Source organism: Chenopodium quinoa, unplaced genomic scaffold (genome assembly GCF_001683475.1).
Source record: "Chenopodium quinoa cultivar QQ74 unplaced genomic scaffold, ASM168347v1, whole genome shotgun sequence".
NCBI lineage: Eukaryota > Viridiplantae > Streptophyta > Magnoliopsida > Caryophyllales > Amaranthaceae > Chenopodium > Chenopodium quinoa.
The window spans coordinates 150,179-166,430 of NW_018745659.1; positions in this window are offsets into that span (position 1 = coordinate 150,179).

Genomic DNA, 16,252 nt, shown 5'->3' on the forward strand with positions numbered 1-16,252 from the left:
AAAGCCCGGGCCCATTGTGTGGTTTGCGATAAAGCTCTCCACTTTCTCTTGCATGGCCGTGATCCGGCCCCGAGGTACCGTGCAGTAGTAGGGGGTATTATGCTCTCGGTGAGAGGCGGATGGCTCCGCCCAATCGTCCCCCTTCTCAACTGCGTGAGAAAGTCTCGCCTCTTGTAGGCGACTGTTTTTCTCTTCTGTGTCCAGAGAAGCATGGCCAGAAGAGCTAGACTCAGAATCGTTCTCTGACGAGTCCGAAGAGGACGACTTCTCCCCTCTCCCGAAGGGGCCCGCCTCCTCTCCTTTAAAAGGAGCAAGAGAGAATGTAGAATTGTCAACTGTAAAATGGGAAGGGGTCACTTTGACTCCTCCCTCAGAAGTGCCGGCTTTCAAGCCGCTTTGTTTCACTTCCACATCTGGCGCCTGGTCAGATGTTTCACTAATCGGCACCCTGTGGGAGGAGCCGTTTGAGTTTGAGATCCTGGCAGTCTTTTTTGTTCTGGCCATCATGCTCTGCATAGACACAGATACAGTCGGACTTTGTATAAAGGGCAAAGATGGGTCCAGAAAAGGGCAGGCGACACTCCTAGTCCTAGATTCAGCCGTCCCCGGTGACCGGCTGATCACTAACCTAGGTCGTGTCGTGTGCTTCCGTGGTGCCATTTCAAAAAAGAATAAAGTAAAGAGAAAATTAAGAGTAAGAGAACCGACGGTTACCTGAACGAGTGACGATTGATGAAGTTCTGAAAATCCTTTGCAGTCGGCTTGTCAGAGCAGGCGGTAGGCAGAAAGGGTCCAAAATGTCAGAGCAAGTTCAGGGGTCCGAATGTTCTCTCACAAAGTTTTCAAGTGTGAAAATGACCGAAGTCAACACTCCTTTATATAGGCGAAGTGAGAAGGCAAAGGGTCACTTCCAGAATTCAAAATTTTGGCGGGAGAATCTCTCGGCCTCTCGCCGAGTGACACCTGTAGCAGGTCATCGCCTGTTACAGGGCGATACCTGTCACAGGTAACACGTGACCAGTCACGTGCCACCTGTGAGGGGAAAATGATTAGGGGATTTTGCTCCCACCAATCGGAATGCGCCACGTGGGCCAATCAGGTCCTGCCAAGTGTCCCCCAGTTGGACATCTCAAGGCTTGCCACGTGGCACACGCTTATTCGTCCACCCTGGACTTATTATGTCATGACACGTGGCATACTCCATGCCTAATGGAGAAGCCGGTCACCTAGGCCCAACTTCCGAGGGAAGCCCAATCAGCCCAAGGTTAACCTAAACCTAGTTTGGCACGTTTCCCGAGGTTATAAATACCTCCCTTGATCCTCATTAAGGGAGAGGACGCGAACAACGCAGAATACACACATTAAACACTCTCACCTAGAGAGACTCAATCACTTTAATTTCCGCATTAATTACTCCTTAATCAAGTACTAACTTGACCGTCGGAGGCGGATCTCCAACCATCCGGAGCATCCGTTTGTTTTGCAGGTACAGGCGTCCGGTTCCAGTCTCGGAATTGTAACTCTCCCGTAGGACATCAGAAAACCCCGAAACAATTAGTTTGGACATAGTTTTAATTGACGAAGAGGTATGCCTTTAATTTTATTTTTTTTATTTGATAATACTTATCGTTCTAAATTCATTGAATAATATATAATATTTTTTTTAAATTCATTGTGTAACTTACAATATTATTCTAACATACAATATTATTTTGCATATGTTGGGTGATTATGTCCATGCTTCAATCAAAGGAAAATTTGTCCAACAATTTCGTTCAAAACTAATTGAAGGCAAAGTTTACACAATTCGATATTTTTCTGTTGTACCTAACAAGAATGAATATCGTGTTGTGAGCGATAACAAGGTAATGATACAATTTTTTCAAAATATAACTGTCAAGGGCGTTGCAGATAATAATAAAATTCCGTTGCATAGATTTGATTTTGTTCAATTGCAACATTTAGATCAATTCCGTAGTAATGTAACACTCCTTGGTATATATTTTACATATTTTCAATTTTTATTTTTTTAAAAAAATTCTATAGTGTTATCATTCGTTTTACTAATTTTTTTTATTTTATTTTTATTTTTATTTTTTATTTTTTATTTTTTATTTTTTTTATTTTTATTTGTTTTTTTGTATATCACTTTGTCTTACAAGATGTGGTTGGTATGGTTGTAAACAAAATTGGAGATTCAAGTGAAATAGAAGACAAATGGTAATTATTATTTTAATATATTTGTATATATTATTATTATCAATTATGATAATCTAAGATTTATTATTGTAAGATAATTTATATTTGATTTATTTTATATTTATTAGTAAATTATTTGTATTTTGATATCATGGTTGGGGGACAACGAATCCAATTAAAGATTTGGGATAATGTATTTCCTGATTATTCAAGATAAAAAGACCTACTTGCTGATTCTACTAAGCCTTTTGGTATAGTTGTTACTTCAACAATGGTCAAATATTTTAATGGTAAGTATCATATATTAGTCATTATAATAACTTTTTTTTTTTTAATATTTACAACATATAACCTAATTTGCCATTATCATTTTGCTTACAGGGAAAATTAATCTAAATACTTCTGCATCAACCAAAATTTATATTGATCTTCAAATTTCTGAGGTTGATGAATTGAAATCTTTATGGACGTATGCTATTTCAATAATTTTAATATTTATGCTATTCTTTTTACATAAATATATCTCTTATATATGATCATTATAATGCAGTGAGAAGTTAGATAATGCTACCATTGGAAAACATGAAATTCAGCATATCAACATTGGACTGGAAGAAATCAACTCTAAAAAAGTTGATATTTTAACGCTTATGAATCATGTACAAAAAACTTTAGAAAAGGTATTTTAATACATCACTTTATTACACTTAATACGAAGTATATGATAAATCTTAAATTCAAACCTAATTTTATTTTTAAAATCATATAGGATTTGATCTTCTATTGCATGGGTAAAGTGGATACAATAATGAGTGAAAATAGTTGGTATTATATCTCATGCCCAACATGTAAAAGACGTATCACTCCAAGAAAAACAGGTTTTTGGTGCATTCCTTGTGAGAAACAAATTGAAAGGCCCATCCCAAGGTTTGTTTCAAATTTCTTCTTTATCCATATTACAATAATAGATTAAACGAATAATAAATTATATAATTCCTAATTTCTTCATGCTTATTTTTTTTTTCTCAATCAGATATTGATTGGAGCTTAGTGTTATCGATCATAGTAGGTCAACAATATTTGTAGTTTCTGATAAAGAAGCTAAGAAACTAATAGGATAGGATGCAAGTACTCTTTTTGAGACTCATACTTATGAAAAGGTTTTAAAAATTGTTTTTTAACAATAGTTAAAAGATTAAATTGTTCTACAAATGCTTTTATCAATTATTGGACTAAGATTTGTATTTTTGGTGCCATTATTATACTTGTAGTATTGAATTAAAACAATTTAATTAAAAGCTAATGACTTCCCGAATTTTACAAGGATTCTATCAATCTCCAAAATAATTAGAACACCAATAATTATCAATTTTGAATAAATAAATTGATAAGAAAAAATTCCAATGCATAGATTTGATTTTATATCGCAACAATTTTTCATTTATTGGTAAATATATTGATTTATTTTATATAAATGTAAAGATTTAATTTATATCAATTTCAGTTTGGCTAACATTTCACGGTTCAATTTATCCATTGGTGTAGTAGGTTGGTTGTGGACGAGGTTGGTGATTCTATCGAAATAAAAGATATGGTAAAACAATGAATAATGATTTAGGATTTAAATTATTAAAAATTTATCATTTCACATCAAAGATTTTACATAACGGAAAAAATTCAACATTAGAACACCCAAAACCTGCAATATATAAATTTACAATATTTTATCAATTGCTAACACTTAGGCCCACTAAATTGTGTTCATGAATCAGGACTAACTATAGCTTACATTTCACTATCATATTAAAACGTATGATTTTGTGCCAGAAAAAAAAATACAAATCACTATCTCACTAAATAAGATTAACTTATAAACATATTAACCAAGAGAATTACTCCAAAAAAAATCATAAATACAAGATTAAAAAAATAATAATAATAACTCCAACAAGATTATATTTTTTAGATCATAATCTTATTGAATATAAGATAAACTTGAGAAATTTACAATAGTTAGTCTTCATCTTTTAAAATTTGTTATGATAAATTCTACAACATGATACTTTTTATATTTTTTTATATCATAATCTTATTAATAAAAGATAAACTTGAGAAATTCACAAAGTTAGTCTTCATCCTTTTAATTTTGTTATGATAAATTCTATAACATGAGATAAGACTTTCACATTTCCACTTGCGTATATGAATTCATATAGCTAATAAGCTAATTTGAATTTTTTTTTTTTAAGATGGAAAATTATCATATTTCTTGTGTTGGTGTTCTAATAATTTGTATTTCTTATGATAAAACAATTTATATTTCTTATCAATTCAAATTATAATATTTTAGGTGCGAAATTTACAGCAACATACGAGATGCTGTGGTACAAGGAGACATGAATGGGGCAGTAGTGGGAAAAAGAATTGTCCTACCCGCATCATTCACGGGAGGACCAAGATACATGTACCAAAACTACCAAGACGCCATGGCAATCTGTAGACGGTATGGAATCCCACATCTATTCATCACATTTACCACAAACACAAAGTGGCCAGAAGTACAAGCAATGTTGAGTCATATTGAAGGACAAAAGCCAGAAGATCGACCGTGATTAGGGGGTTTTCCCCGTCCAATCAGTGTCCTCCATTTGGACCTCTCAGGGCCTGCCATGTGGCATACGACCATTTGTCCACCATGGACCAATCATGCCACGCCAAGTGGCCTGCTGTTTGCCACCTAGGAAAATGGCCACCTAGGCCCAGTTTCCGAGAAAAGCCCAATCAGCTCTAGGTTGACCTAAACCTAGGATTGGGCACGTTTCCCAAGACTATAAATACCTTCATTAATCCTCATTAAAGGGGGTTCAACAATAATTACTCTCACCTGGAGAAACCTAAACACATTGATCACTCCTCCCCTAGAGGAACCATATCTCCCACCTTTACTTTCCGCACCTTTTTTACTCCACATACAAGCACTAACTTGATCGTCGGAGGCGGAGCTCCCACCACTCGGAGTCTCCGTTGTTTTGCAGGTACAGGAGCAAGGATACCAGTCCCGGAATTGTAACTCTCCCGTAGGACATCTGAAAACCTCGAAACATTTTGGCGCCATATGTGGGGAGAGTACTTTCGAGATGGCATCACAGTCTGTACCAAATCAAAGCGAGAAGCGCCCTATGGACGACCCTCAGGTCTGCACTGACCAGGATATTGACAATGAGGTCGAGGTCGAGACTCACACGGCCTCAGACGGGACCTTAAGAGCTCGACGAACTTGTTCCTCCGAAAGGAAGGAACGGACAAGATTGCCCGGCTGGTTTGGCCGGATCTAGTAAACCAGCCGGCCAGCCGCTTGATCATCAACAGGCAGCCGAGGGATCTGACCCCATCACTAGAAGTGAACTCATGACTTTCATGAATAGCTTCAAAGGGGAGATCTAGGATCTTATTAATAAGAAGACACCTGCTCCATCCAAGGAGCAGTCCGCCAGAAGACCCTCCCAGTCTGGGAGGAAGAAGCCTGTAAAAGATCGTGAGGCGACCCCTTACCCAAAGCCTGGGGCAAGGCAGCTGCCAGTGAACGACCTAACGAAGTATCGCTTTCCCTCACCAGGAAAGAGAAATCCCATCCGTTACATTCAACCGGATGGGTCAAAGAGAACATACTCTGATGCTCGAATGTTGTTAGAGCAGAAGAAGAGTGATCGACTGTCAGAGTCGGCCTCAACGTCTGATTTTCAAGACAGTTTACACAATACCTCCTTGAGGTATTCAAACTCAAATTATAAGAGCCAGACAGGCGGTACCTCCCACCGGTCTGGCTCCTAGAAAAACCAGGCGGCACCGCATGTGCCACCCCAGCCATATGTGCCGCAACCTCAATATTTCATGCAACCTACTCTGTTTGGAGGACAGGTGGCAAGAAACGTCCAACCTTTGGACTGGCAACTTAGGTTGCTTAGACTTGGAGAACAACCGTCTGCCTTCTCCAAGGAAATAATTTAGGTCGCCCAGCCGGCCAAAGTGAAGAATGTGTTGGTAGGAGCCTATAATGGCACTACAAACCCAGAAGATCATCTGATGGCGTTCACCAACCTTATGTACCTTCAAGGGTTGGATGACCCCACATGGTGTAAGTGCTTCCTAGCCACATTAAAGGGCATTGCTCAACAATGGTTTGGCAACTTGCCGACTGGTTGCGTAAACAATTTCAAGACCCTCGCCTATCTGTTTACCTCCAATTTTGCAATGAACATTCCTGCTAAGAAGACGACCCTTGACTTGGGGACAATACAATAGGGAGAGAAGGAGGGACTCCGTTCCTACATCAGGCGGTTTAACCTGATGAGGATTCAGATACAAGGGCTGCCGGATGAGGTAGCCTTTACTGATTTTTTCAGAGGACTTAAGGACGGGTCGAACTTCAAATTTGACCTTGTCAGAAAGAGGGTGACCACCCTCCAAGAGGCCATGATGGAGGCGGATGCCTATATTCAAGCAACTGACCTCTGTAATACTGGGAAGCAGTCGGACAGTAAGAGGCCCGACAAAAGAGAAAGCCGACAAAAGCAGTCGGCAAATAAAGAAGAGAAAAAGAGAAAAGAAATATGGGCGGCCGACTCCTTTGAACAACCGTCCCAGAAAAAGAAGAAAGAATATAAACCATTGATGAGTGACATTTATGTCACTCTTAGGGGTAGTATTTAGGTCTTTTTCCTCCTATTTTTCTTAGGTTTTTCCACCTCATTTATCCTCTTATGGCTTCTTTATGTGTTGATGAAAAGTAATGCTTATTTGCGCTTATTTTGATAATCTTTATGCATTATTTTATCATCCCCATGCTCTCGTGTACTTTGTTATCTTTTGCAGGTTCCATGACGGTCTTATGCACGGTGGGAGGCCCCTTGGCCAAGTATGGAAGCCATGGACAAAGGCAAGAGGAGCAAACGGGAAGGAGAGGAAGCAAGAAAAGGAAGTGCAAGAGGAGGTGTGGCCGAACCTCTGAAAGGTTCGGTCGAACCTAGGTGTGGTCAAACTTTTGAAAAGTTTGACCGAACCTCCAAGGTGCAATGAAGGCAGTGTCAAACTAGTTTTCAACAATTTTGCAGGAGAGGTCGAACCTCAAAAGTTTGACCAAACAAGGATCAGGGAGGTTCGACCGAACCTACCCAGAGTTCGACCGAACCTACCCTGAGTCCGACCGAACCTACCCAGAGTTCGGTCGGACCTTTTCCCGATCTCAGCCAATTTTGTACGGACTATTTAAGGTCCTTTTGAGATCGTTTTTTAAGAAAAAAAGAAAAAACAGTAGAATAGTTTTGAGCAAAAACTGTCTTAGTTAGCACCTTAGTTCATTAAATTAGTTTATTTAGTTTTAGAAACTCTCAAAATCTAATCATTTGTAGAAGCAAACTTCAAGGATTATTCTCATATTTTCAGCAATTATTCAACATTTTTGAAGCTTCATTTTAGTAACTTTTCTCCTTCCACTTTACTTGGTTTCTTATTTATTTTGTTGTACCTTGTTATTTGAATCCCTTTTAGTTCTTTGATGATTATTGTTGAATGTTAGTTCTATTTGTAGCAAGTTACTATTCCAAGTTTGTTGAGCAAGATAGAACCCTAAACTTTGATTTTATGCTTTTCAATATGATGTGTGAGTAGTTCCTTAGCTAGGGGTTGGGTGAAACCCAACCTAATGGTGATTATGTGAGTTTGGGAGTGATTGATGATGGATTGTGATTAAAATGGATTATATGGGATTGCTTGTTAGTTCTTCATGATAGGAGTAATTAACCTAGATTATTGAACTTGATGGCATGAAATGTTTGGTTCGACATGGAAGTGTGGGTTGAATGTTTCATCACCTATTACAATATGATTATGTATCTTTTGTTGCTAAGTTAATGAGGGATCTAAGCTTAGTGATTTGAGTTGTTTTCATATCGTTTGAAGTTGGTCTTTCATGTGGTCTCTGCTATCCCATTATCCTTGCTCCTCCCTATTCGCCTAATTGCTATTGGTTGAGTGAATCCCATTCCCCTAGTGATTTAATCCCTTGAATTCAACCTTTAGTTGTAGTTTGTTAGTTAATCACCACTCATACCTTGATTTCGATTTAGCTTGAGCGTTAAGATTATTTAGCAATTGATTCCCGTTCTCCGTGGACCGAACCCTTACTTGACATTTTACTTGTTTGAGTGAGGTGTTTGTTATAAATGTGTTTGAATGAGCCTAAATTGTGCGACCGATTTAGCGCTTGTCAACCATACTCTCCCAAGTATGAGTTCAACAAGGATAGCCACGCTATCCTCAATGAAATCAAGGGCCGGATCTCAATTGAGAAGCCGGCCGCCATGAAAGGTTTGGTTAGCAACTGGAACAAAAGCAAATTATGTCACTTCCATGAAGACATTGGTCAAGAAACCAATGAGTGTACAAGCCTCAAGTGCTTTCTGGACCGCCTGGAAGAAAAAGGCGATCTTGACTCCTATGTCAAGAAGTCCAAGGGGAATGCTCCTCCCAAACAAAAACAGGCGGCCAAGAAGAAGCATTGGTCAACTGACAGTTCTGACACTGACGACGCCGTCGTCTATACTATAGCAGGCGGCTTCGCAGGAGGCGGCCCCACTATCAGGGGCAACAAAGACAACATCAGGCGGTTAGATGTTAATTCCGTCAACCAAGGATGGACCTCCAGGGAGTTCATTCCCAGAAATTGTCATCACAGAGGAAGACTTGGGAGGCATTAGGGGGCCGCATGACGACCCCATTGTTATTGAATGTAAAGTGGCCAATCAGAGAGTTGGCCGGATCCTCATAGACACCGGCAGTTCCTCTGATCTAATCAGCAACAAGTGCTTGGCAAAGCTCAAGTACAAACCTGACTGCATACATTCGGTATCTCACCCTTTAGTAGGGTTTGGAGGAATCGTCGTACACCCAGTGGGATGGGTGGATGTACCCATCCGTCTGGGTGAGAAAGGGGAGGGCCGTCACATGGTGGTTCAGTTCTTAGTTGTTGAAGAGCTCTCGGCCTATAACATGATTTTAGGGTGACCCACCCTGAACAATTCCAAAGCTGTCATTATTCCATCTCTTATGCTGCTCAAGTTCGAGAAGGATGATGGAACAGTCGACTCCCTAAGGGGAGACCAGAAAATGGCACGAGAGTGTTATCTCTCATATATTAAACCCACTGTGGCGACTGCTGGCCCAAGTGGAGAGAAAACTGACCTTGAACAAATGAAGGAGGATGCGCCTGCCCAGACAGTAGGCGGCAAGAAAAGAAAGGCCACACAACTGGGGGCCGAAAGAAGAGATAAGCGATAGCAATCATTGGTCGAGGAGCGGTCAGACTAGTTTCGCCCTCAGCCGGCTGGTGAACATGTGGACGTCGTCCTGGACGACTCACGTCCTGACCGAACAGTTAAGGTTGGGACGACTGCTCTTGCGGCACTTGGTGATGATTTTCACCAACTCTTGAAGGAATTCAAGGATATTTTTGCATTTGAAGTACATGAGATGCCAGGTATAAGTCCAGACTTGGTAGTTCATAAGTTAGCTGTGGATCCAAAAAAGAAGCCGGTCAGGCAAAAGAAGCGGAACCATGGTGAAGAAAGAAGCTAGGCGGCCGCCGTCGAGGTTAAAAAACTACTTGATGCAGGGTTCATTCGGCATTGTTATTTCCCTGACTGGGTTGCAAACGTTGTACTTGTGAAAAAGCCAAATGGTACTTGGCGTATGTGTGTGGACTACACAGACTTGAATAAGGCGTGCCCCAAAGATAGTTATCCATTGCCCAAGATCGACAGTCTAGTCGACTCTACAACCCGGGCCACGCCTTAATGAGTTTCATGGACGCCTACTCTGGTTTCCATCAGATTCCCCTGTGGAAGAAGGACCAAGAGAAAACGGCCTTTGTCACCGATCAGGGCCTGTACTGTTACACGGTCATGCCGTTTGGTTTGAAGAACGCCCCGGCTACCTTCTAGAGAATGATAAACACGGTGTTCTATGACCGAATTGGGAGGAACGTCGAGGCGTACAAAGATGATATGATTGTAAAGACAAAACTCAAGGCAGACCATTTGGCTGACCTCCGAGAAATATTCACCACACTCAGGCGGCACCAAGTCATGGTCAATCCCAAGAAGTGTGTTTTTGGAGTTGAGTCTGAGAAGTTCCTCGAATTTCTTATCAATCAAAGGGGCATAGAGGCTAACCCCGAAAAAGTGCAGGCGGTCATAGACATGCAGTCGCCCCGTACTGTCCGAGAGGTCCAGAAGTTAACAGGTTGTCTGGCGGCCCTAGGAAGATTTCTCAGCCGAGCAGGCGACCAATGCCTCTACTTCTTTCAGGCAATAAAAAAGAAAGCTATGTTTGAGTGGGGGTCGGATGCTAAGGCGCCTTCCAAAAACTGAAAGAACACTTACACTCCTTACCAAGGCTGGTTAGCCCTTTGCCTAAAGAAGTGCTCTATATGTATCTTGCAGTGTCCGACCATGCTCTTAGTGCCGTCCTCCTTGCTGAGAGGGACGGCCGCCAGCTCCCGGTCTACTTTGTCAGTCACGTGTTGAAGAATGCCGAGTTAAGGTACACCCTAGTGGAAAAATTTGGCCTTGCCCTCTTCATGGAAATTAGAAAATTGAAGCCTTACTTTTTGGCACATTCGATCGTGGTATACACAGACCAGCCAATCAAGCGGCCACTGACAACCATGGAGTCATCAGGCCAATTGATCAAATGGGCAATAGAAATTCAGAGCCTTGAAATTACGTTTGAGCCAAGAAAAGCAATGAAGGGGCAAGCATTTGCTGACTTTATAGTAGAGATGACTCGGCCCTCTGATTCTCAAATTCCAGAACAACTTTGGAAGGTTTATGTGGACGGGAGCTCCACTTTGAATGGTTGTGGTGCAGACGTCATATGTTAGTCGCCAGAAGGCGACAGGTACGAGTATGCTCTACGTTTTAACTTCCAAGCCTCGAACAACGAGGCGGAATATGAAGCTTTATTAGCCGGTATACGCATGTGCAAGGCGGCTGGGGCAAGAAAAATAGATGCCTGCTCTGACTCATAGTTGATAGTAAGCCAGTACAACGGCGAATTCGAAGCAACCCATCCGGCCATGATTAAATATTTGCAGGCGGTATGTCAGGCGCCTGGGTCACTTGAAGAGTTTCATCTAACTCAAGTACCTAGGTCCGCGAACAACCAGGCGGATGCTCTCTCAAAGCTGGCATCTTCAGCCTCCTGTGACGCTTCAAGGACCGTCTTCTAGGAAGTTATGGAAAAGAGAAGCATTGAAGAAGAGCCTATTGGAATTCTGGATAGAAGTCCAACCTGGATGGACCCAATCAGGGCATATTTAACAGACGACACCTTGCCGAGTGATCCATCCCAGGCGGCCCTGCTGAAAAGACGAGTGTCCAACTTCGAAATGTGCAAGGGAGAGCTCTTTAAGAAGGGTTACCTTCAGCCCCTCTTAAAGGGTGTCACCCAAGAAAGAGGACGAGAGGTCCTAGAAGATCTACACTCAGGGTATTGTGCCTCGCATGTAGGCGGCATGTCGCTTGCTCAACGAGCAAGGCGGCAGGGTTATTTTTGGCCTACCCTAGAAGCAGACGCCATGGAGATGGTTAAAAAATGTGACAAGTGTCAAAGGTTTGGCAAGTTAATTCACCGCCCAGCCACTGACCTCACGGCCATCCATAGCCCACTCCCATTTGCTAAGTGGGGCATGGATATCCTAGGTCCCTATACACCTGCTACAGGTGGCAGGAAGTACATACTCGTTGCAGTCGACTACTTCACCAAGTGGGTAGAGGCGGAGGCTGTTAAAGGTATTAAGATGAAGGATGTGATCTCATTCATCTAGAAAAATGTCATCACTCGGTTTGGGGTGCCCATGTCTATGGTTTTTGATAATGGTCCCCAATTTGAGACGCCTGTTCTCAAAGATTGGCTGGGAGACCAAGGCATCTCACATTGTTTTGCATCAGTCGGCCGACCACAAGCAAACGGCCAAGTAGAAGCTTTCAATAAAATCATCTCAGACGGTATTCAGAAGAAAATTGAAAGAGCAGGCGGCCTATGGGCAGACGAACTACCATATGTTCTCTAGGCCATTAGGACGACTGAAAAAGGGGCGACTAGAGAGACTCCATTCCTCCTAACTTATGGGGCAGAAGCTATTCTTCCAATTGAACACTATGAGCCGACTCTTCGTATAATGCTGTATGACGAAGAAGCATATTGGGAAGCCATGCGCCTAGCTTTGGATTCACTCCCAGAACGAAGGGGCAATGCAGCCCTGCGCCATGAAATCTACCGCCTGAGAATGACAAGGGCATATAACAAAAGGGTACACAGGCGTCCACTCAAAGTGGGGGACTTTGTACTACAAAAGATGGAAGCAGTCGGTAGGGCTAATGAGTTAGGCAAATTAACTCCTAACTGGGAAAGACCCTACCAAATCTATGAAGAGGTTCGGGACGGCACCTACCGCTTGGAAACACCAGACGGCTAACCCTTACCTCGAGCCTGAAATGTAGATTAATTTAAAAATGTATTATTTTTTAATGATGTAATTGCCGAGAGCAGCTAATTAAACTTGCAAATTTGATTCATTTATATTATGAATAAACAGAGAGGCATGCCGCCTGTTCCATGTGCAGTCGGCTACTCTCCAGGTTGCACCAATCCAGGGGCATGCCGACTGGACAAACAATCGGCTACTCTCCATTTTCTTTACTTTGTACTGTTTTAGAGGGGCATGCCGCCTGTAAATTTACAGTCGGCTACTCTCCTATACTTGTTCACCATGAACTAAACAAGGCCTATGGCCGGATGATCAGCTCAGGCACCTAGCCAACTGATCCTCTCTTTTAAATTAATACGACCTGTCCCAACTTCATAGCAGGCGTCCGACGACATCCCTCCGGATGATATTCGTCGCAGAGAGTAGCTCCCTTTTGGGTGGAATAATGCTCTATAAATTAAGTACATGGCACCTAAACGACTGTCCCCAAGGACAAACCACGTAGCCGTTTCAAGACAAGGATAACTCTAACACTAACCAAACAAGTGTTAGCAGTTGACATCCGAGTCGAATAACCGCCTGTATCACTTGGGATAAGTACAGGGGGTGCCTCTTGAGTTAATAGCCAACAAAAATTGGCGAATCAAGGGAATCAGCCGGCCTTCGCCGCTTGGTACCTCTACTACTCAAGCAAGAGAGGTGACGACTGGGTAATCTCAAAGATTACTCATAGTCACTCCCACATACTTAGTGTGGACCAAAAAGCTATGATGAGTTCGCCTGGCTAAAGGCAAGCAAGGACTTTATTTCTACTTAAACAAACAGGCGGCCCGATTACCAGCAGCCTATTCCTTCTAACTAAGTTAAACAGACCTAATGTGTTTCCTAAAATGCGTTGGGAAACCGACTGGATACATGGCCGACTGGTCGTAAATTTGGAGCCAAGACAACAAGTCGTCCAGGGGCATAGGCAGTCGGTACTTGATAAACTTTGCTTGTAAAATTCTAAGCAAAATTCTAAATTCTAAACAACATACAAGCTGAAACAGTCGGTATGGCATGCAAGCGGATATCAAGGAGCCTCTATACTTGGCAAAAATAAAATAAAATTCAGTGATCATAGACAAGACGACCAAATAGTGGTCTCCAGTTTCATATATAAACAGTCGACCATAAAGACCGGCAAAATATTCATAACCCCGACCCCTTGGTCGGGTAAAGATACAAGGAAACAAACGGCACGCAGGCCGGTGGAAAGTTGAAAAAATAAAAGCTTTAAACATTGGGAGGGGCTTGGGCCTCAACTGCCGGCTAATCGAGCTGAACGACGGGCGCTTGATTCTTCAAAGCATCCTCTTTTGTTGACTCGTCTTCAGGGGCAGGAGCTATAGGCGCATCTTCCTCCATTGGCTGTAGGGCCACTACCTCTTCTTCCTCCTCGGAGCTAGAGCCGGCCGCTTCCTCTCCTTTCTCGTCCTCATTAGCCGCCTTCTGAATAATCCTTCTGTTGTACTCTTCAGTACAACCGTTGAATTTCTTATCCCATGCGGGGACGACCAGGTCATCTTCATGATATTGGCCGAGTCCTCCATCATGGCTTGGGCTAGAGCCAGTTTCTCGGTCTCGGCCTTCGCATTAATATCTTTGGTGAGGGTCGCTTCCTGCTCCTCCAGTCGCTCCTTGACTGTGTCCAAAGACTTCTGCAGACCATCAGCCTTATGGACAATGTTTTTGAGTGGACGCAGCTCGTGTCGAAGACTTTTGACCGTCTTCTCCAGCTCTTCATTCCTTTTTTTGCCGCCTCCAACTCAGTTCTGATTGATGAAGTGGCAAGCGCCTGATAATAGAGAATATCAGTTGTCAATATTTCATTTTGGGCAATTTGAAACATTGCCTTATCAATATCAGAGGCGGCCATAGCTTTAGCAGCCTTTACCTCTTTGTTTTTGGCGCTGATCGGCCTACGAAGGACGTGTACACGCAACATAGTCTGAAAAAGGAAAACAGGCATCAAATTTGAAAAGAGCAGGAAAAAAATGGTAAGTCTACCTCGGAGAGGAGACCCATGATGCCGCCCAGGTCAAGGGTGCCGACTCCCTTAACCGCATCCCTATCCTCTAAAGGGATGGCCTTAACCATAGACTTGGCCATTTGGACTAAGTCCGGTTCTTGAGGGCCGCCTGCATTCAGAAATGAAAACAACAGAACATGAAGAGTATTGAAGAAAAGGTTAAGACAAGTCCAGCAGAGCCGGATTGTACCTCTTGGAGGCCGACTGTCCCTTGAGAATTGTACTTGTTTTCCCCCACTCTTGGGGGTTTGCGGTTGTTTCTCATCCGCCTGTTTCCTGGAGGAGCCAGGCGTACTCCCAGTGGCCAGTTTGCGCGCTTTCGCGTCCGGCTGCTGGGAGGAAGAGGGTTTAGACGAGCCCACCTGGAAAATCATGGAAGATTAATATTGGCAAAGAAAGGCTTTCAAAGAAAAAATTTGAAGGTTCGGAACTCACTTGGTGCGCCTCCTTGGCATAGTCAGCAGAAGTCCGCCTCTAGCTCATGATCGAGGTTCGCAGCAAAGCAGCCGCCTTCTTGAAAGCAGAAATGTGGTCCATAGCTTCGGCTGAAAGAAAACACCACAAAGAGTGAGAAAAATGCAAAAATAAATCAATACATTTAGAGGTACAAGAGGCCAGCTACCTCTAGAGGTCCAACTGTTAAGGCCACAGGCGGCCAAAAAATACTCATCATATAGCCACTAAAATTTGGGAACACAGTTTAAAGGCACCTGCTCCCGTACCCCAGTAGTAGAGTTTGCTCTTATCTCTACTTTGAAGAGTCCTCGGTCAAGGATCTCCTCCTTTGCGAGGCGAGGAATAGGCGGCATACTACATCCGCCTGCAAGAAGAGGCGGATCCCTGTTCCACCTATTATACAGTTTGTTCAGGAGTTTATCAGGGCTAGAAACTAGGAGGAAAGTGTTTCTCCAATCCTTCCACTTATTCTCCTTCCCCCTAGTCATCAGATAGCCTTTGTGGCTCGTTATCTGGTACCAGCCGGTACCACTTGCCTTAGGGGTTCGGCTTAAATAATTCATATGGGAAAACGCTTCAAAATTAGGCTCCACCCCATGCATCTCACATCCGGCTACATAGCCAAGGATGTTAAACCAGGAATTAGGGGCTAACTGCCATAGCCCCACCTCGTACCCATCGAGGATTTGTTGAACGGTTGGATGCAAGAGAAATCGAAGGCCGGCCTTGATGGCCGCCTCGTAGCATCCAAAACAGGCATCCCTGTAGCTAGCCCCCTCGGGCCAGACGACTGCATCTTCAGCATTCGGCACGAATAATTAAAAATCCGGACCCATCACATGGTCTGACAAAAAAGTCTCGATTCGCTATTTCATGGCCTTGATCGTCCCTTTGGGACGTGACAGTAATAAGGGGTGTTCAACTTCCTATGGGAGGAGGATGGTTCTGACCAGTCGACCCCTTTTTTGACTGAGTGAGAT